General features: G+C 37.9%; 1 protein-coding gene across 7 annotated transcripts in view; it reads left to right on the plus strand.

The window, feature by feature from the left end:
- zbtb20 (zinc finger and BTB domain containing 20) overlaps window positions 1–24,289 on the plus strand; it is a 311,373-nt gene that overhangs the window by 116,984 nt on the left and 170,100 nt on the right. For 6 of the 7 annotated variants that reach the window (XM_072585058.1, XM_072585056.1, XM_072585065.1 and 3 more), the window contains exon 2: window positions 16,256–16,335. The exons of the other annotated variant lie outside the window; for it this stretch is intronic. The gene's annotated coding sequence lies outside the window, so the exon portion shown is untranslated. The remainder of the gene's footprint in view (window positions 1–16,255; window positions 16,336–24,289) is intronic. 7 annotated transcript variants of the gene reach the window in all.

Genomic DNA, 24,289 nt, shown 5'->3' on the forward strand with positions numbered 1-24,289 from the left:
GAGTACCACACGTATAAGAAATTTAAAAGTACTGAACATTAAACAAACTGACCGTGTACAACAAAATAGTTTTATTTCTGGTCAGCATGGATGGGTTGGACCGAAGGGTCTATTTCCATGCTCTACATCTGAGTCTATGACTCTTATAGGGAGCATTGATTATGTGACTGAAAATGTAGCCTTTTTCCTATTTAAGAATGTTATCTGGAATTGTCAGATTTGGCAGACATGTTTTATCTGTGCAATTATAATAATAACTTGATTTTATTGACTGCCACATGCCACTTAATTAACAAGGTTAAATACTAATTATTTATAATTAGTGAATTATAACGTTTGGTTAAAAATCAAAGGTAATCTTAAGAAGCATTCTTGAATTGGTCAGTAAACTGTTATAATTACAAAAGAGACTGATTTTTAGGAAAGTATTTATTTCCAGTGACTAATTGAAAGGATCACATAACAAGATTTCAGGTTTTAAGACTTCTACAATAACAAACTAAAAGTAACTTTCACCAACACTCTTTTAGTAGGAATTTATGCTGTAAACTGTAGAAAGGTTTCCCCATTTTATACTTTGCTCTCCCCCTTGAAAGACATTTCCTTCATCAGCAATCAACCCAAAGCAAGTCTTGGCTCCTGTCTGCATCTTCTTTTGTTCCTCTTTTTCAACAGGTAACTTCTAATACTAAAATGGGCTTTCACAGTGAGGGTTACCCTGGAGATTTCTCCTCTGGCCAAAATTAGACAACTCTTCAAGCTTTGTTTATGTCCTAGGAGCTTGGTCATTACATGAATTCCTACCTACGTTCTGAATGCTGAACAATAGAGGCTCTTTCTCACCCAGGTTGTTGCTGAATGACCTACCTTGGTGGTTCAGAAATAGCTTCAGAAAGCCCTATAAGCCATGACTAACATGGCTTTCTGTGGCTGCATCCCCTCTCAAAGCCCTAGCATTGTGAATTACATGGGTCTTTTGTCTCGAATTCAGTATCACTTGTCTTTTAGGAATGCTACCAAGAAGTCCTGCTTCTTCTCTCCAGGATTTTGTTTTTGTCCCTTCTATCTTGTTCACTTCCTTTGCTTTCTATTTCCCTTTTGATGTTGATCAAATATAAAAGAACCCACTTCAGTACCCACATTGCCAGCATTACCTGATACCAGGTGGATTTCACTTTACATTCATCCCTTTGTGCTGTAATTATGGCCTCTCCAAGAAATCTAGAACTCCATGGAGCACTGTTCTCATCACATCCTAGGTTGCAGTCTTAATGTCATGTGCACACACTTGAGATTTCCATTCAGCCGCATTGACTCATGCTATCTTAAACCTATTTTTATTTCATCCTTTGACTCGTTTGTCATTTTAACAAACAATATTTCATTTTCTTGTTCAGATGGGAAAGATAGCAAGTTTCAAGTCATAAGTACTAACACTTCGATGGATTATTCATCCCCTTCCATTCTCTCTGACTACTACTTCTTTCCTGAATCTTGCCCTCACGTCCTGTCCTCAGCAAGGCCTCTTTCCCCTCCCCCCCCCCCCCCCCCCACACCCCCAAAGCTCTTAAAGCGTCAACTCATTGAATTTCAAGCTCAGCAACTTCTATGCCTTTGCCTCTGTGCTAACTTCTTTGACTTGGAGTGTTTCCCTTCCTTAATAGATCCCTTCACCTATCTTCAGTATTCTTTCAACACTTGGTCCCCTCCCTCTACTCTCTTGCCCACTAGAGCTTTTTCACTTGGGAACTGCCAACATGGTCTTGGCATCTGAAACTCCCTGTTCTCAGTCTAACCTAGTAACTTTCTGTACTCCGTTTTCTGAGGTTCAAGCCGAATGTTGTCAAGAAATTTGTTGACAACTGCAATACGGCAGTTGTCAGATGTAGTGACCTCAACTTGGCAGTGACCAAATGTCAACTCTCTGATACTTCCGCTTGCCTTTGCCTGGAGCATGAACTAGAGACAGAATATTAGTCATTGTGTCCAAGATGATCACTTAGCTCATTTTCTGGAGAAATTCCCTCGAATCTCAAAGTCCCCAACATCCAACAACCCATAATTACCTTTTTCTCCAAAATCCAATGACAAGGCTATGTTATCTATATTGTTTTAACCTATACCACAACACCTATTTCTTCCTAAGTGCACTTCCTTCATTCTTCCTCTGTATTGCCACTTCTTACATCCCTAACTGTTTTGATACCCTAAGTCTCTTTCAACAGTTTCCTAACCAGAACCAATCTTTATGCGCCTTGGAAGTCTGATCCCTATGCACCGTTGTCCCAATCAGGTCATCCTCTAAACCTTTGGCTTCTTTCTTGAATACAGGTAAAACCAATCCCACTCCACATTGTCATCCTCCGCCTGGCTGTACTTGTTCATGTATTGAATAAGTTACCCGTCAACTCTGTTTACTTTCTACAAATAGCAGGTACTGCTGTTGATGCCTGCATGGATCCTAGTAATACTTGTCTTTTTATGGGATATGTGGAACATTCATCGTTGCAGTCTTGCTCAAGCCCCTCCCTCTTGTTCTATTTTCCATTACATTGGTGCTGCCTCACCAAGAACTGGAAAATTTCAGTGACTTTGTTTCTACCCTTCTTTCAACTCCTCCTGGTCTATCTCAACTCTTCCTCCCTCTTTCTCGATTTCTGTGTTAGCATTTTGGGAGTAGGTTATCAACTAATATTCACTACAAATCCATCCCATATCTACCTTGACTACATTTGTCATATCCTGCTTCTTGTAAGGAATCCATTTCACTCAGTTTTTTCATCATCTTCACACCCATTCTAATGATGCAACTTATGTTTGATGAAAACAGATTGTAATATTGCAAACGAGAATTACCAGGATGGTTAATAGGGCTCTCCGTTGCATCTAATCTGTTTTAAGTGTCTGCTCATAGCCCGTTCCTCTTCCCCAGAATTATCATAGCTTCCCTTTGTCTTCACCTTCCACCTCGCCAACCTTTGCACTCAATGTATCATCCTCCATTATTTTTCCTATACTCAACTTGATGCAACCAGCAAATACACCTTAATGTGTCCTCTCCTTTCAGGATTCTGAGGGCACTCTTCCATCCACAGCCCCTGAATCACCCCTCATCATCTTTCATTTTCCTTTCATTGAGACAGATATTTGAGGTTCATTTGGGCATAACATTTTTCTTTTATCGTATCTGTTTGCATTCTCTTCAGTTGATGCATCTTTAAATTATTTTAAAATCTCTCCTTATCTTATTACTATCCCTTCTACTGCCTTACAAAATTCTTGAAATTCTATCTATCTTTCTTTCTGATGAGGATCATCTTGATGTGAAATGCTAATTCTTTTGCTCTCCAGATCAGCATTTAACTGATTTTGTATCAGGTTGGGGAGGTCATTTTGCGCCTGTAGAGGACATTGATTCGCCCACTTTTGGAATATTGCGTGCAATTCTGGACTGCCTCCAATAGGAAGGATGCTGTGAAACTTGAAAGAGTTCAGAAAAGATTTACAAGATTGTTGCCAGGGTTGGAGGGTTTGAACTATAAGGAGGGACTGAACAGGCTGGGGCTGTTTTCCCTGGAGTGTTGGAGGCTGAGTGATAACCTTGTGGAGGTTTATAAAATCATGAGGGGTATGGATATGGTAAATAGACAAGGTCTTTTCCTTGGGATGCAAGAGTCCAGAACTAGAGGGCATAGGTTTAGGATGAGAGGGGAAAGATTTAATAGGGACCTAAGGGGCAACTTATTAATACAGAGGGTGGTGTATGTATGGAATGAGCTGCCAGAGGAAGTGGTGGAGGCTGGTAAATTACAACATTTAAAAGGCATGTGGATGGGTATATGAATAGGAAGGGTTCAGAGGCATAGGGGCCAAATGTTGGCGTTTGGGATATCTGGTCAGCATGGACAAGTTGGGCCAAAGCTTCTGTTTCCATGCTGTACATCTCTATGATTCTATTTCTAGCACTCACAGTATTTTGCTTGTGTGCTGCATTCCCTTTTATATTTTTGGAACAATTAGTAATTTAATTGGTCACTTCCTCAATAAGTATGATTTCACAGTGGAACATGTGATAAATGTAAGGCCAGATTCTAAATTAATGGTGTTGTCACATAGTAAAATTTCAGAAAAGGGTGCCTTATATTGAGTTTTGAAAAGTTCATTTTTGAGTATTGGAAACTGACTGTTTTAGTTGATACTTCATCACTTTTTAAATAAGTTTTTTTAAAATCTGTTTTGGAGGGAGGAGTGCACAGCAGAGCTTTGTGAGGTCATTCTATCGCAATTGTTCAGTTCAGCCATTTTTAAAAACAAAGTCTTGCTCTGCTGAGAATAGATTCTGCCCCTATAGAAGATTGGTTATTAAAAAGATACTACATGTCAGTAATCTGAATGAGCAGATTGTCTTAAAACAAACTCTACCTCTTCATGTAAAGATCACTTCCTGCTGTTAGTTATACCATTGCAGTATTATTTTATAGATATGATTCCTATAACTAGCCTTAAGCGTTAACTTTTATTTGTAAATAACCTTTAAGCACTTAGACATTTATATTTACAGACCAAGTATCATATCGCAGATCAAATTTTCAAAGTTCGATGTGGGCATGACATTGTGATTGAACTCTAAGGATTAATGTGAAATCTCTCCGATTTAATAATGACATTTTAAACTGAGCCAGAAATGAAAATTGAGCCATTTAAAGTTAGGAAGATCAATACCATTCCATTTTAGAATTACAACTTAAACAGTAGGGGGTTGGAAAGATGTGATATGAAAGTGCAGGAGAAATGGAACACACTGTTTCAAATTGTTTCTCTCCAATGTCACTCTGCTCCTTTCAAACAGTGCTGAAATGTTTCATTGCTGGTTTTCTTTTTCATGGTCCATACCAGCTGACAAGGAAAACCTTGAAGATTTTAGGAGGATATAGAAACACAAACAGAAATTGCTGGAAAAGCTCAGCAACTCTGGCAGCATCAGTGCAGAGAAATCACAGTTAACGTTTTGGGTTAAGTGACCCTTCCTCAGAACTCAGTTCACAGAACACAGATGCTGCCAGACCTGCTGACTTTTTCCTGCAATTTCTGTTTTTTTTCTGATTTACAGCATCTGCAGTTCTTTTGGTTTTTATTTGGGCTGATACAGGTTAGTCAACAGAATGGACAGTCAGATTACAGACTTGAATTAATGTTGGAAAATTTGTGTATTGCATTTTAACTGGATAATGAGGTTGGAGAAAGACATACTTGCTAGAATGTTAGTGAGTACGTGTAGAACCTTAGAGCTTCGTGTGCATAATTATTTAGCATTGCAAATGCAGTTGGATAGAAGTAAACTTGAGATACTGGTGCCAGTTTTATTGTAGCAAACCAGATGAAGTAGAGACTTAAAATCCCTCACAATTTGCTAAGTTCTGTGTGCAACATAGAGGACTACAGTGGTTCAAGAAGGTAACTTACTACCACCTTCTCAAGGACAACTAGGGATAGGCAATAAATATTGGCCCACCCCATCAGTGATGCCACATCCAACAAGTGAATTTTTTAAAAAATGCGAAAAATAAGATTTATCTGATTTGAAATCTGGCGTTGGCTGAGTACCTAAATCTCTTCTTCAGTAAAGGATATATAATACGGAAAATGGAAGTTCTTGCTGATGTGCCCTGGTTCCCTGGTTTATCCAAATTGGGGAGGTGACAGTGTTGGGCAGTTGGATCTCACCAAGCTGTGAAGTGCTGCCTACCAGTGGAATGACTCTGAAAGGATGAAAGACAAGATGAGACTATTAGATCCATTGCTTTTGAGTAGTAGCTCTGGATAACTATGTTAAAGGCGAGACTAGACTGGACTTTCTGGGTCAGCTGTACAGTCGTCAAAACAGACCTATATAATTAGGGCTGTAAAGGGGGTGTGGAAAAAAATGTAATTTGAAATTACTGAGGAAGATCTTGAGTATGACTAACAGAGAAACAGTGGAAAAACAAGATATCTTTGATAAGCATTTACTAAATACATATATAAATATGTATTATCACAGCATCTATGTTTTGTGAAGCTAATAGATCAAGTGTCTTTGTGGTAAAGATTTTCATTTCAAGACTGTGATCTAATTTATTGAGCTTTAAGAGAGATGGCATGCCAAAGAAGAAAAATGCCTCATATTAGAAAGTGATGATGATTTGCATTTACTTTGTCCTTGATATCATTAAGTGTGGTCTCAATGTTTTGTGTGCAATGAATCACTTTGACTTGTAGTGGCAAACTTGGCACTGAGATAGGTTAATTAACCTGAGGTTAGTTCATGTGTTTTTCTTGTGATATTCATTGACAGAGAATATTGGTGAAGAAATTGTTACCTTAGTTCTGGAATGGGGCTTGAAGCTATGTCTATTTGAATGGGTTAAAAGCTCAAATCACAAGTAGGGAAGCCAAGAAATCCAGACTTCACATGCATGTAAGTCTTCTTTCAAATTGGCAGACTTAATGGGGCTTGAAAGATGAGCATAGAATAGTGAAGAACAACTCATCCGAAACCTGTAATTACTGAAGACTGCAAGGCAACAAGCCAAATACAAAGCAAAATAATAGGGCAGAGGAATAAAAGCAACAAAAATTTACATTTATATAGGGATTTTTCTTGTGACCTCAAGATGTGCTAAATTGCTTTATAGTGATTGAGTTACTTTTTGAAGCTCTCACTGTTGCACTGTAGTACAAAATGATAATTTTCACATGTTATGGTCCCACAAAGCAATAAAATCAACAACCAATTAAGCTTTTTAGTGATCTAAATTGAGCAATAAATGCTGACCAATACATTGTTTTTCTTTGGGTACAGGCATAGCACCTTTTCATAACCACTTAAGATAGCAGTCAAAACCCTGAGTTAACTCTAGCACAGATCACTTCCATCAATTCACCAATCCCTCCATGCTACATCAGAAAATAGGTAAAATTATGTGTGCCTACATCTTAGGGCAGAATTTAAAACCTTAACCTATGTCAGATATGAGTGCTTCTGATTGCAGGCTGCTGCCTTGATGGTTCATAAATCCATAAGACATAGGAGTGGAAGTAAAGCCATTTGGCTCAAGTCCACTCCACCATTTAATCATGGCTGATGGGCATTTCAACTCCACTCTCCCCATAGCCCTTAATTCCTTGTAAGATCAAGAATTTATCAATCTCTGCCTTGAAGACATTTAACACCCTGGCCTCCACTGCGCTCCATGGCAATGAATTCCACAGGCTGTTCTAAATTGATCCCTTCTAACTCTAAGGGTGTGTCCATGTGTCCTCGTCTCCCCGCCTAACGGAAACAACTTCCCAGCGTCTACCCTTTCTAAGCCGTTTCTTATGTTGTAAGTTTCTATTAGATCTCCCCTCAATCTTAAAAACTCTAATGAATATAATCCCACGATCCTCAGTCATTCATCGTATGTTAGGCCTAACATTACAGGGATCATCCAAATGTAAGAACTTTTAGGTATGCAAGAGATAAAGCAGATAAACCAAAATGTTTACTTTCTAAGCCATGTATTCTCTGCTCAAATTCTTTCTTTCTCCAGAAATATCTCTGGAGTTGTTGATTAAGCTCATTGATACTGTTTTTCTCAAGGGTGTTGGTTATCCATTCCACAAGAGGGATAAATTTAGCTAATCCTATCCTCAATTATATGTTCAGAAGTCACACAGCACCAGCTTATAGTCCAGCAGGTTTATTTGAAATCACAAGCTATCAAAGCACTGCTCCTTCATCAGATGAAGTGAAGTATGCAGGCTCAGAATTTGTAGGCAGAGAGATCAAAAGATTATGCAAGTAGTGTGAGTGGAATGTCAACAGCTGAATAGTAAGTGAAAGGGGTGATCTATAATCCAATTTAGTTGGGGCAGAGCGATAATTACAGAAAAACAATAAGGTGGTGCTGGAGACAAACCTAATGGCTGGAATAACATGATAGGTATAATAGTCACATGCCGAGGGTATAACCAAAGTAACAATTGATCCAAAACTGTATAAATTAATTAGAGAGATCATGACAAATTATCAAGTTGATGTCGTTAAAACAGGACAGTAAGGAAGATCTTGCAGAACAGTATGGTGGGATTACTTTAGCACGGCATGAATCAAAGACCACAGTTGAGGCCATCTTCATGGGTATGGAACTTGGCTATTGGTTTCTGCTCAGCGATTTAGCTGTTAACATTTTAGTCACACCGTCAGACGCTTTGGATCACCTGCAGAGACTTATTGTTTGACGCTCCACTCACCATTTGTATGATTCTTTTCATCTCTCTGCCAATAAATTCCAAACCTATATGCTTTTCTTCATTTCATCTGACAAAGGAGCAGCACTCTGATAACTTGTGATTTCAAATAAACCTGTTGGATTGTAACCTGATGCTATGTGACTTCTGACCTTGTCCACTCCAGTCCAATACCAGCACCTCCACGTCAGTTCGATATGTCATATGTGAACCTGTAATGAATAATTGGAGCTGTTGCATAATCCTTGTGCAGACAAAATCCTATCTGCACACAGAACACAGTCCTTCATGTCATGCAATACCGATGCTATGTTGATTGTGTTATGGACCAGACCAAACCCCTAGCCCCTTTAAAATATATCATGGAGATAGCCTAGACCCTAGCTTTCACTTATTTAACGTGAAATATAAGGCGGTGTTCCAGATGTGATTCAATTAGTCTAGCCACTAGGCTTTAAAGCAAAACACACTTTATTCTCACACCACGGTTAAAACATAAACAAAGCAAAGTTGACACAAATTCAACTCTATTGAAATACTTAACAAAATAATATATTATTTAACCAGTACTCATCAACTATTCCAATGTAGCAGCACTCCATAAGCATCCCTTTGGCAAAGGCACATTCAACAAAACCAATTTTCCCTCACTTGCTATCTCCTTCAGTAAAAGAGCAGGAGCACTGGCAGAATGAATCTAGCAGCAGAGACACAGCTCAAGCTTTTTGCATCAATAGGGAACAGCCTATATATATATCAGCTTCAATTCTAAATATCCCAACTTCAACAGCTGAAAGCAAAACTAAAAGCCTGGGTCTGTGTGAGCCTAACCCCACCCACTCATGCTTCATTTGTCTACTTTTTAAAAAAAAACGTCAAAGCTATTTACCCTGCTTTCCATGTAGCAGGTTGTCAACACCTCTTCAAAAGAAACAGGACAGAACAAATCCTTCCTAATGTTGTCACAATTGGAAAAGATATACAAACAATTCAGCAGCTCAAAACTGGACATCCACAAGATACTGTGGACTACCAGGAGCACCCATATATTCAACCACAATATACAACATCATGAAGCAGAATATCCCTCATTCCACAATGATCAATAAGTCAAGAGATCAACACAATTCCATGAAGAGTGCAGATTAGCTTGCCCATGTAGTACCAGGTGTAGAAGAAATTGAGAAGTCAATCTGGTGAAGTGACAATACAGGATTATCTAAATACTGAACAACAGAAGAACACAACAATATCATAACTAATGGATCAGATTAAACTTCTGAAATCCTGCCAACTTCATTCATGGCACTTTAACAACTAACCAGGAGAGTTTAACAAAATTTAAGTCCGAATAGGTAGATAAAATGATTAAGGAGGCTTATGGGATACTTACCTTTATTAGCCAAGGCATAGAACTTAACAGCAGGAAGGTTATGCTGGAACTGTATAAAATATTTGTCAGACCACAGCTCTAGTGTAGTGTTCAGTTCTGATACCACATTAAAGGAAGGAAGTGATTTCAATGGAGAGGCTGCACACATTTACAAGGATGTTGCTTGGCCCAAGTATTACATTGAAACATAGAAGAGAGGAGCAGCAGGAGGCTGTTTATCCCTACCTCAACTATTTGTATTTTCAATATTCCTCATCTTTTAATTTCGTGGTGCCCTGAATTATCTTTCTTGTGGTCTCTCATGTCAGTGGCAATAGCCACCTTGGGATTGAATAGCCTGGAAGATGGATTTTACCAATGTCTTACGTATAAGAAAAGTAACTTGCTTTAGATCTGTGCAATGTTCTTGACAACTGTAACTATTGGCTTATTTGCTTTTATTTTACTACAGCTGCTGCTGATTCCTACCCAGTCAGTAACCTGCAATACTGTGGGTGCTTCATTCAGATATGCTTATTCCTGATTGGGTATGTGCTCCTACATCCCCATTGAAGAAGGATTATTCTCAGATTAATAACTGAGAATGAAGTGAGGATTGTTACATTTCCTGATGTGATAGGTTTTGGTCCTGTGTATTATTTGTGACCCATGGCTGTTTGGTTTTCACCTGGTAGATTTTGTCCCATGGTTGGTCTAGTTAGTGCAGTGGTGTCATATGACACAGTTAGTATGATCTATCGTGGATACACGTCTGTATTTTATCTAGAATTACGTGGCGATTACTTTTACCGAGATTGTTGTGGATAATGTTTATTGCACTATGTACGTCATATCCAAGGAAGGAAGAGGTCCCTGAATGATTTCATGGAGTAAATTGTTCTACATTGTTTCTGATAACTTCTCAGAATTTTCTGCTGAGTTGTCTTTTACTACACTACTCCCACACCCCCATCACCAAGTATTTACACTGTCCCTAAATACTTAACTATTCCCAACAATCAGATGTTTACATTTTTGCATCATTCGCATATTTGCATTTCTATCCATTGGAATAGAATAACCTTTATTGTCGCATGCACTCAATGAGTGCAGTGAAAAGTGTGTAATGTTGCATTTCGGCACCATCTTAGGTACAGTTTACCTAGGATAGATATTTTAAGTGTTGTTATAGAGTAGAAAAATAATATAGGTCAGCGTGGGATTGAGGTAAAATATAAATATCTGCCATGGAGGGATTTGAACACATGTTCCCAGAACGTTAGCTTGGGTTCTACGTTGCTAGTCCAACAACAACATCACTACGGCACTGCCTTGCAGCTGGGATTTGTATGCCACCAGCTATCTGTCAGCATTGCCTATCAATGGAATATGTCCCCTGTGTGCTCAGCTGGTCTTGGTTATAGCATGCTCTCTTTCTTGAATGATGCTGGTAAACCAGACTGGTTTTTATAACAATCCAGTAAGATTATTGAATTTGGTTTCACAGCTGACATGGTGGGATTTGAGCATGCATCCCTAACTGCCTGGTCAATATTGTAACCAGTGTGTTTTTGAACTGAGTCATAAGATGTTAACAATTCAAAATAATGTGAAAACCAAACGCAAATGTGAAAACCTTTAAAAGATGATGTAGTCTGCAGTTGCATGAGTTATGACTCTTTTTTTTGGCTGTCATTATTCATTGCTTGTATCGTGCCTTGCATCTTAGACTCAATAACAGTCAACCTTTTGGGGATTATTTTAATTTACTTTACATTCTGCATTGTTCTTTACTCAGCTAGTGGCGAATCCTATGGAATCTCTGCCTTAGAAGTCTGTAGAGGCTCAGCTATTGACAGTGTTCAGGTCTGAGTTCAATCGATTTCTACATGTTAGAAAATGCTATTCTATTATTAAGGAAGAAATAGCAGAACGTATAGAGAACCTTTACACAATCAAGCAGAGTCAGCATGGTTTTGCAAAAGGGAAATCATTGTTTGATAAATTGGTTAGGATATAACAGTTGGTAAAGGGAACCTGGTAGGTGCAGTGTATTTGACTTTTCAGAAGTTATTTGATAAGGTGCCACCATTATTGCACAAGGTGCAAGTTTGTGGCATTGTGGGTAATGTGTTAGTATAGATTGGGGATTAGTTAACACACAAGACAGAATCAGGATTACCAGATATTTTTCAGGTTGCAAATGTTTAACTAGTAGAGTATTAAGTTCGTACATGGTTAGAACTGCCAAAAGAAGTGGTAGATGCAGGTATTGTTACAACATCAAAAAGACATTTGGACAGGTACATGAAAAGGAAAGGTTTAGGAAGCTTTGGGCCCAATATAGACAAACAGAACAAATTTAGTTAGAGAAACTTGGTCTGCATGGACAAGTTGTACCAAGAGATCTATTTCCGTGTTGTATGACTCTATGACTGTATTAGATCAAAGCTCGGGCCACAACTATTTATCATCAATATTAATGACTTGGAGGAGGGAGCAGAGTATAGTTTATCTAAATAAACTGATGATGTGAATTAGGTGAGAGGGCATATTGTGCTGGGGGCACAAAGGATCTGTAAGGGGTTATAGGTTTAAGTGGACAAATACTTTGCAGATGGAGTTAAATGTAATAAAACAGCAATAGAAATTGCTGACAAAACTCAGCAGGTTTGCAGCATCTGTGGGAAGTGTCACAAAGCTAGTCCTTTTTCTTCCAAAAGCTGTTCCTTGACTCCAGGATACTCTTGTCTTTGATTTTTTTTTCGGAGGGGTAATAAACCAGGATGGGTTCTGATCAAACTGGTTTGGTACAGAGATGAAGAGGATTTTGAGAGACTTTTTGTTTACATGTAAAACATGTAAATAAAGGAGACTTCAGGTCAAATTAGTCATGTTTTGGAAGTGAAAGGGGAGTGGTCAGCTCTCAAGCTGAGCAGTTTAGTTCTGTCCAGAACTGGTCGGGAGTTCAACAGTGCACTGTGTGGAAACACTCTTCTGCCCTTCTAACTTCAACCCGTGAGCATCTGACCCTTTTTTGTACTGTGTTTTAAAGGGGATTTGCTTATTGGTACTGTTGTATATATTCGGAACAGCATACTTAAATCTAGTTTGGATAGACTGAGTCTTATATGGGTTCTTTATTCTGTTCTTCGTGTTTCATTGTGTAATTTTGTGAATACATTTTTTTGTTTGTTTTAAACCAAATAGTCAACCTTGCTAACTTAATCCGGGGTAATTTTCACTGTACATTTAGCGAAACAAATTGCGAAGTAATGGTCTGGCTGCCTGCTTAAGGATGTTTTGAGTGGTCTGGCCTAATCCATAACAGGAGAAAGCAGAGTTAATGTTTCAAGTCTAGTGAATCATCTTCAGAAACTCTGCCTGCCTATTATCTGAGTTCTGATGAAGAGTCAACAAATTCAAAACATTAGCTCTGTTTTCTCCACACACACTTGCTGCCAGACCCTTTTGGGTTTTGCCAGCAATTTCTGTTTTTGTTTCAGATCTCCATCCAGAGTTCTTTATTTTAAATTGTAATGTAATCAAGTATAAGGGAGGAAAAACAAAAAACGTAAAGTGCAGAAGGATCGTGGTGTTCTTGTGCATGAAGCGCAAATGGTAGCATGCAGGTGCAGCAAATAAATAAAAAGCACAAATGGAATTTTGGCCTTTTACTTGGGAGTTGGAGTTTAAAAATGGGAAAGTCTCATTACAACTGTATAGGGTGTTGGTGAGGTGGCATTCCCTACTTCAGAATTTTAGAGGGTGGATTCATAAACAAAGTCCCTGTGTTTATTTATTCATCTTGTTGGACATGGGCATTGCTGCCTGGCCAGTATTTATTGCCTGTCCCTAGTTTCCCTTGAGAAGGTGGTGGTGAATTGCCACCTTGAACCGCTGCAATCCACCTGCTGAAGGTTGACACAGAATTAAATTTGGGAGGGAATTCCAGGAATTTGACCTAGTGACAGTGAAGGAATGGCAATATATTTCCAAGTCAGGATGGTGAGTGAATAGGAGGGAAACTTGAAGGTGGTGGTGTTCCCATGTATCTGCTGCCCTGGTCCAACTAATGGAAGTGGGTTGTGGGTTTGGCACGTGCTGTCTGGCGATCTTTGAAGTTATGAAAGGATGTATTGGTACTAGAGGCAGTTCAGAAGAGATTCACTAAGCTGATACTTGGAATGAAAAGGTTGGCTTATCAAGAATAGCTAACCAGGTAAAACCTTTTAGCAGACTTTAGAAGAATGAGGGGTGATCTTATTGAAATATTTAAGGTTCTGGTGGGGGCTTGATAGGGTGTGTGTTGGGAAGATGTTTCCATGAGTGTAGGAGTCTCAAATGAGGAAATGGTAGTAGCAGATACTCTCACAACATTTAAGAAGCATCTGAATGAGTACTTAAAATGCCAGGCTATTGACTGTGTACAGATAAATGGGATTAGTGTAGTTTGGTGTTAGTTGGTCAGCATGGACTTGATGGACTGAATGGCCTGTTTCTATGCTAGATGACTCTCCTCTGACTCTAGGAAACATGGTTACAGATCAAGGGGACACTCATTTAAAACTGAGATATGAAGGAATTTATTTTCCCAGAAGATAGTGAGTGTCTAGAATTCTCTAGTTTAGTTGTGATGAGTAGACCATTGGAAGTACTAAAAGATGTGGTTAGGTTTCTGAAATATTGAAGTGTTGAGGGCTATGAGGAACTGGCACAAAAGAGCAGTTGAGACATGGGACAAATCAGCTTTGGTCTTATAAAATAGCAGGGAAACTGAGGGTATGAATGTTCTACTCCTATTTCTTAAGTTATTGGGAGTGTAGAAGATGGAGCCCTTGTATATGTTTGCTAAGATTTCCCTACTTCTATTTCCTTTTGAAATAAAGGCTAATGTTCCATTTGCTTCTCTTATTACCTGCTGAACTTGGACATTAGCCTTTTGAGATTTATGTATGAGCACACCCAAACCCCTCTGTGCTTTAGCATTCTGCAGTCATCTTCCATTTTAAAAATACTCTGCCTCTCCTCCTCTTGTCAAATTGCATAGCATCACATTTCCTCACATTACATTACATCTGCCAAGATTATCCCCCATCACTTAATTTGTCCATATTCCTCTGCAGAGTCTGTCATCCTGACAACCCACCCTCCCATCTACTTCTGTGTCATTTGCAAACTTGACTATAGTACATTCACTTTCTTCAGCTAAATAATTTATATATACAGTAAATAATTCTGATCCCTGTAGTTGCAGATTGCCATCTGAAAATGCCTTGCTTTTCCCAACTGTCTGTTTTCTAATAGTTAGCAAATGCACTGTTCATACTAATATACTACCTACAACACCATGGGCACCTATCTTATTAAGTACCTTCTCAGTCTCCTTCTGAAATTCTAAATATATTATGTCTGCTGCTCCCCTCTATTTATTTTGCTTGTTACCTCCTAAAAGAATGTTAATAAATTTATCAGGTATTATTTCCTCTCTGTGAAGTCATGCTGAGTCTTATGATTATTTTATGTACTTCTAAATGTTCTGCTTTATATTCTTTATAATAGACCCTAATATTTTTGTGTGTGTGCATATAAACTGATGTTTATGATCTGAGGTTGAACATTTATTTCTGACTGCTGCACTTAAAATACTTGCAGCGAATTAAGTACTTCAGTGACTTCAGAAGTGTTTTAGGATGGCCTGATGTAATTATACATTAAAAATCACACAACACAAACTTATAGTCCAACAGGTTTATTTGGAAGTACCATCTTTCGGAGTGCTGCTCCTTCGTCAGGTAGCTAGACACCCAATGTCAGGACTAGCTACCTGATGAAGGAGCGTGCTCCGAAAGCTAGTACTTCCAAATAAACCTGTTGGACTATAACCAAGTCTTTTGTGATTTTTAACTTTGTCCACCCAGTTCAACACCGGCACCTCCTTATCATAATTATAAGTGTTTGCGGTAATGCTAAGTTCTTTTAACTTGTTTTGTTAATTTGTTATGATACTAAGTTTTGTATCCTTTCTGCTTTAAGGGTACAGATTTACTTCTCTTCGTTCAATGTTCGCAATTATGATGTTGTCAAAACACTATTTTCCAATGCATCACAAAGGCTGCATTCAAACTGATTAATTAGGTTGAGGTCAACTCACAGATTGAAATCGTCATGGTTTTCATGCATGACGATTGTAACTGTATGCATCTTGGCCATATAGATTACATGAATTAAAATAGAACTGACATTGTAACAAATGTCAACACTGATCAGTTCAATTGCAAAGTTATCTAGGTAACATCAATAAAATTATCAACTTGCTCTGTTAATTTACAGGATGTGCACATTATTTGAAAAGCTGATGTTTATTTCTTATCATGAGTTATCCATGAAGGTTGTGGTGGGTTCCTTGAGTCTCTGCAATTGGTATGATAACGATGCTTTCACATTTATCCAGTAGTTTGACCTACTCATAATTAAAATGCATTTCTTCGATCATTGCAGCTGAACATTAAATGCAGGTAAATGGAATAAACTATGTATATTATGTATATCATGTAAGTTAAAATGGGAACAGTTAAATATATTTTAAAATGGTTCCCAATTCTTTTGCAGATTATGTGAAATCCAAGTTGAATTTAAGGTGGAATAGTGTTAAAGTGAATATAGCATTGCTGGAAGAAACTTTACATACAGTGAGTATTTTCTTAAAATTAAAGCAAATTGGTTAGATTCGAATAATCAGGTTGTATTGCACTGCCTTTCATTTAGGAGAAAGTGAGAACAGCAGATGCTGGAGATCAGAGTTGAAAAATGTGTTGCTGGAAAAGCGCAGCAGGTCAGGCAGCATCCAAGGAGCAGGAGAATCGACGAAGGGTTTATGCCCAAAACGTCGATTCTCCTGCTTCTTGGATGCTGCCTGACCTGCTGTGCTTTTCCAGCAACACATTTTTCAGCACTGCATTTCATTTGACAAGGAAACATTTTTGTTAGCTCTTAAAATTGTCAGATACCTACTTGTTTTACTATAATGCATTTTTCACTTATCCCAAAGAAACATATAAGTGAGTGTTTAATAAAACAAGAAAATCATTGCTAGGGCTGAGAGCAAAGATTAAGCAATGAGTTGAACATTCAAAGCCAAAACCATTTAGCTTAGGACCCAATAAGGTGGTCTCTGGCTCTGCAGACATTGATTTTGCAAACATCCTGAACAATGCTAATTTTAATAAATGCATATTTGTACTTGGTATGTATTCTGTTTATCATCTATTTCCTGAAACAATTCTCATTTAATGTCCTTGTTCATTATGAATGATTCAGTTGGTTCACCCACCAAATCAGCATCTCCACTGACCGACACCAGAAATTATTTTTCTCTTCTTTCATGCCCATCAGACATTGCTCAATCCCACTAAATTATGGACCACTTCAACTTTCTTTGCCCCCATGTTAGTTACATTGTGAATGGTTATTTTGCTCAAGTAGACCTTTTGTCAAAATCCACTCTCATCCCTCTGTTCATGCTGTCTTGGTAGCTGTTTGCATATCTTTGACCTGTCTCTGTGATGTATGCTCTTGCATCCTTCTAAATCTATACAGTCCTATCTCTCTTTCATATTTTAATCACTCCATCATGTTTCTATTCGAACCACAATGTCAAAATCCAATTCTCAAATAATATCCGTTTTGTAATTGTAACATGAATGCCTTACCCCTCCTTGGTCTTTTAGGTCTTTAATAGAATTGACTGTGTCATCCATCACAGTGCCTTCATATTTTCCAATACAATTGAATTGCCTTTCAATATCCCAGTTCCCATCTCCAGTTCCACAGGGTATCATGGATGCATCAATCATTTCAATTTATTTTTCTGGCCTCTGTTCAATATACAACTGGAAGATATTGAGAGAGCAGCAGAGAGATTAGTGAAGAGTGGTATGGCTCAACAGAAAATGTGAGAAAGAGATACTGAGAGATTTAGGGCAAAAAAGTTGGAAATGGAGACTGCTTGCCCTAGGAATCACTTTTTACCACTTTAGGATTTATATACTTTAAGGGTACTTAAAGACATTGCTGCCATGTTTGATTGTCACCTTCCATCTTTCTTGCATCGCTTTTCGACAGTTTTTGAGTCAATTTTTTTCCCTAGTCACTGATTTTGTTCACAGCAATCATTGCACATGCTTCAGTGCTTCTACCATCCAAGTCCACCCACCTATCACTACTGAAAAACAGCACCACTTTCCCATCGTTTCACTGTTACTATCTCTCATGCTGGGGTTACCTGCCATAATGCAAGGCCAAACTATTCCAAAGCTCCAAGATTCCATGCTCCATTGCCCTTTTATATAGCCCCTATCTATTGTTTTCCCCATGCATCTAGACCCTTGAACCATCATCCTCACATTATCAAAATGTACGTTTTCATTAGCCACTTCTCCTGTACACTCAGTGGTAACCCTGAAGTCTCTTGTGTGTTTTAAATTACTTTTTCTTTTTCTTTTAGAAATAGGAAACTATTTAATTGAGAGGTTAAAGCTGGGTATATAGCTGCACAAGTACATGATTTTCATGAAGAAATACATACAATGCAGTTTAGAACCTGGGTATACCACCATCGGTTACATGATTATGAGTAATAAAAATAACGTTTAGACTCATTTGATCATAAACCAGTGATTCTCTTTAAAAAAAAATGTATAATCTACCCTTTAATTTCCCATAAATTATGCCTTTTTAGGTTCCATATTTATTTGTTGTTCTGTTAAAGGATCTTTTTTTTTAAACAAGAAATTGGAACATTCAAATTTTACTACAATTCTTAATTATACAAAAGATAAAGTTGCCATAGTGACAGAGGACCACAAGCTGCTCTCTCATTAGACAGATACGGCCAGTGGTGAGTTTAACTGGAGTGTCACCATGCATCAGACAAGGGGCAAGGTCAAGGGGGGACATCCTTGGTGACCTCAGCTGGTACAGGAATTTAACCCATGCTATTGGTGTGCACTGTTGAGACTTTAATTCCAATTGGAGAACTATCCGGATTTTTCCCTGCAGAATTGTAGATAAAGAGTGAAGACAAAGAACACTTCTTGAAAGTGTGTAAGAAAGAGGAGAGAAGTACAGAGAATAACTGAAGGGGAAGTGTCATAATTGCTTCAAGATGAAATGGGGGAATCTGCTCTTCTCTTTATAACATCCCCAGTTAATGATTTATGTTCTTCTTAGCACAAGGCTAGACTTCTGTCCAATTAACATGTAACTAGTTAACTCTTACTGTAGCAGTAAGAAGCCACTTACTAGGTTTTCTTGAGTGAAAGTGCAATTTTCTTATATCCTGTCTCCATGGATTAACAACAAAGACACTGTCAAGCAATAAGCCCTCAGCATGAAAAATGATAGTGTCCAGTATAAAAAGATGATAAAAGAAATAGAGTTTAAAGTCTTTAGTGTCCTTGAGGCATAATTTTTAACCCAAGGCCACAAAAGTCAAATTCCCCAGCCTATCAAGTTTTGCATCCTTAGCTCATCTCTCTGCTAAAACGAAGTTCTTGAAATGCTGTCTTGTTTTTATATTTCCCCGAGTTCATTATCTCCAAGTTTTGATAATTTCATCTTCAGCATGCAAGCCTTCTCATTGTGCTGTATAAAAATAGGAGATGTGGGTTTCCCATGGTCCCTGCAGATGTTTGATGAGTTCCTTGTTCGTTGCTTTCAGTGCCTTGGATAAAATGGGACTGAATAAATTTAGGGATGGGCAACAAAAGCTAACTGCCAATTTTGTGGATGAGGCAGAAGTTCAGTGCATTATTATTTTAACATGCACAAACAGTCCCGAAACTCAAATTTGCACTTATTGTTTTGATTTGTTGCTCTGCCTCCCCTGCACTAACAGAAACTCTGTTGTATACTTCATTGAACAATGCCACTTAAAATGTTATTGTTAATGTCATTTTATAAATAGATATTGGAAACCTCAAGCAAAACCCTTCAAAAATAAAATTTGACTTGTAAGACAATTAGAAAAGAGAATAAAAAGATGTATGTCAGCAATCAAAATTCTGAAAAGTAATCTGCGCAAAGAATAGGCAGTCTTGAACCTACATGAACCTACATAAGGTAGGCAAGTCATGCAGTTGAGAGGTGAAAATTTTAATCTGAAAGCTAATGTGAATGCAGCATGATGCGGCTGAAAGCAAGGATTGATTTGTATACTGAGTATTTGCAAAATGCTGACTTTTGTTCCTAGGAAATCGGGTCGCCTTACATATCAGGTCATCTTATTTGCCACAGTATGTTGCATTTGCCTTCTGAATGGTCTTGATACATTTTGTAAAATTTCAACAATGTATCACATTATACTCTGTTTCCCCCATCTCCTTACACTTAAGCAGGTACCGCATAATTGAGGGTATTTGTAACCAATCTCTTCAGACAAGACACTCACCTCTGGAGCAGGTGAAACTTGAATTCAGGCCTTCTGGCTTAGACATAGGGACACTACCATTGTGCCATCAGTACCCAATGTTAAAATCTGTTTTGTCTTCATTACTGCCAGATGTAGCTTTTACAGTTGTTTACTTAACACTTTGGACTACTTTGAACTACTATCTGTGATTAGTAGGTGTACTGCAACAGCATAAATCTTCTAATCTGAATTCTCAATAATTCACTGCATTATAGCCCATAGCTCCATAGGAGTTAAATACTGGTTGAACAAATATACCCTTTAACCAAATCTTCCCATTAGCTGGGTGTTTATTAACTGGTATGTACTGCACTGCCTGAATACTTTCTCTGATAGATCAAACACTTTGCACACACATTTCTAAGGTATACAAAACTGTTGGTTAATGTATTAATGGATTAAGTGTTCCATGTTAGTTGGCCCTTTGGAACTTTGCAATTTGCATAATATTTGAAAATATGTGCAGATGATAAAAACAAAAATGAATCCGGCATTTCTTTCGTGGTGCTGTTAATAGTTTTTCAGGAGCAGTGTTTTTTTCTAATAACCAGATGTGTTACTACTGTATTTAATAATGCGATCCTTTGCTGTTGAGACAATTAGAGTGGGAAATAATATTGTATTTTGGACCAAAGATAAATTATTAAATATAAGATTCCAGTGCTATAGCACTCTTAGTGGTGGTGTGGCACTGTTTTATATTACTTTTCCCTCTAACTGAATATTTTAATGTCATGAAGACTTGGTTCTCAATTCTTCAAATCTTTAAAACATTACAAGAAATTATTTTCATGAGGCTGCCTGCTAGGCAGCTAAGTTGTACAAAACAAGGTCAGGTGCATTATGTCTGTGAAGGTGGGTTCCTACAGTTTTCTTCTCCCAACCAATATTGGGTTGTCAAAGGTCACCCATTGGCATTACCTTCTCATAATATCAGAGTAGAAACCGATTAGGTGCTCATGTTGGGACTGCTGGTTACTGGGTGTGGAACCACCTTCAAAAGCCCCTGTCTTGTTTGGGATGCAAGGAGTGATTATAATGAATCTAGTGTAACTTTTCTGTTGTAAGGTGAAGATTATCTTTCAGTACTTTGGGAATTCCAATGCAAGCCTGAATCCAAGATTCTGTAAATGCAATATCTGGTGGAGAAAGCCAAAAATACTTTTTATTTCAAAAATATACTTTGATAAAAAAAATCTTTATGTTCATACATAGTCACTGAAGCAGTCTGGTTCTGTGCAGTAGCATATGTGGAACAAACAAACATTGGAGTTTGACCAGAACTGACACAGAAATCCAGAAAAGGCCTCACCAATGTCCTGCACAATATGACTTCCCAACTCCTATACTCAACGGACCAAGCAATAAAGACAAGCGAGCCAAATATCTTTTCATCTGCCCTGTCCATATGTGAGGCAAACTTCAAAGTATTATGTACCTGAACTCCTAGCTCCCTCTGCTGTCAAACACTCCTAGACGCCACCGTTAATTGGACAAGTCCTCCCCTGTTTGTACTAAAATGCAGTACTTTGCATTTGTCCAGGTTTAACTCTGTAATTTTTTTCAGCCCATTAACCCATTTGATCAAGATCCCTTTGTAATCTCAGAAAACCTGTGGGACTAGATTAGTTTGGGATTACATTCAGTATGCAGCATCTGTTTGTGTGCTATATGACTCTATCCACCAAACAAACTAAAGGCTTTTCTTTCTCGTACGAGAATAACTGAAAGTACCCTCGTTTAACTTTCTAAGAATGACCTTAGACAGTTGTCTTTCCCCAGTGTGCCTTGGTGGCAGCTGTCCCAAGCTTTAGTGCATCTGTCAGCATACCGGACACTGAAATATGTCAGTCTGCAACATTCATTCAGGGTTAACCTCTTGTTTTGGAAGACTAAGTTTCAGGCAGATCCTAGAATGTCTTCCACTGAGTTGATGACCCTTTAGACGCAATTGATGTTTGTCTCAGTGTGCATCCCACAGAGCAGACGGAGAGCACCAAGTCCTGCATCATGGAGCTGCTCGGGATGAACCTCGACAAAAACAAAACCAAGAATACACCTTAAAAAAACAAATGAACTGCGGGTGCTATAAGTCAAAATTAAAAGTAGAGATTGCTGGAAAAGCTCAGCACATCTAGCAGCATCTGTGGAGAGAAATCAGAGTTGACATTTTGGGTCCAGTGACCCTTAGAACAGATTCTGATACTGCTCGACCTACTGAACTTTTCCTGCAATTGCTAAGAATACATCTTTCTGCTTAATGGAAATTGAACCTTTATAAAATACCATCTAATAGAAAAATCTGGTGTAATATGTAGGAAAGAGCCTTAACATAATGGTTCCTTATCCCACTTTTCTGAGTAACAAGTGGTCCTTGATTGCAATAAAAAGGTCTGTTATCAGGTAGCTAAAAATGTTAGGTAGATGTTTAAAAAACTAATCAAAGCAGTTTGACTGCACTGAATGCAAAATAAAGTTTTGTCAATATTCTAATTTTCAGAGAAATCAAAATAAAGTTTGAAATCTCTGTATAATACTAAGGTGAAGATTATCACATTGGGATGCGTGGGAACTCGGTATAGTGGTATGCTCATACTTAGCTTTGTATTGACAAGATAACCCAAGCAGGTCATGGAATAGCATTTAAAAGAGGAAAGAATGAATAATGAGACTATAGGAATTGTAAAACAGAGGAATATTGTCCTAAGGGGAAGAATTTCTTATCTAGCTCTATTCGACACAGATCTTGATAAATAACTTTGTTTCATGGTTATGCTTCGCTTGATTATTTTGACCAATATCAAGTTGTATCCATGGCAAGTTATGATATCTATTCTTTGGTTGTTAAGTTTTCTAATCAGGATGATGATCTTCATTAATCTCATGATGCGAAGTTTCACACTTAACCAGCAAATGGCATCTTGATCTTTCTTAATAAGATTTCATCTATTTTCTTTGGAGCATTGCTCTTGTTTAATCTATTCCTGATCAAGGCAATTATTTTGATTTTTTTGCTGTCCAGTTGTCCATATTTGAGTTATTTTGATATTTGAGTGATTAACACAACCTTCAAATTATTCATCACTTAAAATTCACAGTCACTGGTATTGTTTTGAGAATATTTACAGCGATAGTGGTTTCGGAGAATGCTTCTGATCTTGAATGCTTTAGTAACTTTCCCCTGGCTATTTCCAAATCCTTTGGAGTTTATGTTCTATATTTCTATCAAGCCATATTCATAAGCATAACTGTACAGTGTCTTTGAAATCATGCTGCAGCTGATGACTCATGCTCTTGACTCTTTTTATCCATTAACTCAAGGATTCTTCTAATAGTTTTCATTCATGTCAATAGCATCTTCAGCTGAATATTCTATCCTATTTGCTTTTTTTTATTGTCTGTGCTCTGCCTTCAGCATCTTACTTCAGATTATTTGTCCTCAGTGGCACAGCGTCTAGTCCAGTTGCCATGCAATTGCATAATCTTGATCTCCTTAGTGCGTCCAACTGGGAAATAAAAATCTAATTTACTTTTTTTCCAATACAAGTTTCCTCATGTTTCCTGTTCATGAACAAGCTGTTACTATCTGATTAATTTTTGGAGGAATCTCATTAGTTAATGTAAGTAATGACACACTAGAATTCATCATCCCTGATGGAATTTTAACCCAGTTCTGAGCTTCCCTAACAAGCATTATGGTTTGGTTGTCTCTTTTTATTTATTTACTTGTGGAACACGGGTGTTGCTGGCTGGCCAGCATTTATTGCCTATCTCCAGCTGCCTTTGAACTGTATGGTTTGCTGGGCCGTTTGAGAGAGCAGTTGAAAGAAACACATTACTGTGGGTCAGGTGTCACATACAGACCAGACAGATGAGGATATCAGATTTCGTTTCCTGAAGGACCTTAATGAGCCCAATGGATATTTTTGAGAATCAGTAATGGTTTCATGTTCATCAGTAGTTTCTTAATTCTTTAAATTGAATTCAAATTCATTATGGTGGGATTCGAACCTGGGTCCAGAGTGTTCATTGAGTTTCTAGATTAAAAGTCGTGGTATTAAGATTAATACCACAAGGTCATTGCTTCCCTCTGATTGTAGGAAAAGAGTTTTTTTTTAATTGAAGTACCGGTGATCAATATTTGTATTGTAACTCAGAAATATTAGGATTTTAAA

Source organism: Chiloscyllium punctatum, chromosome 15 (assembly GCF_047496795.1).
Source record: "Chiloscyllium punctatum isolate Juve2018m chromosome 15, sChiPun1.3, whole genome shotgun sequence".
Lineage (NCBI taxonomy): Eukaryota > Metazoa > Chordata > Chondrichthyes > Orectolobiformes > Hemiscylliidae > Chiloscyllium > Chiloscyllium punctatum.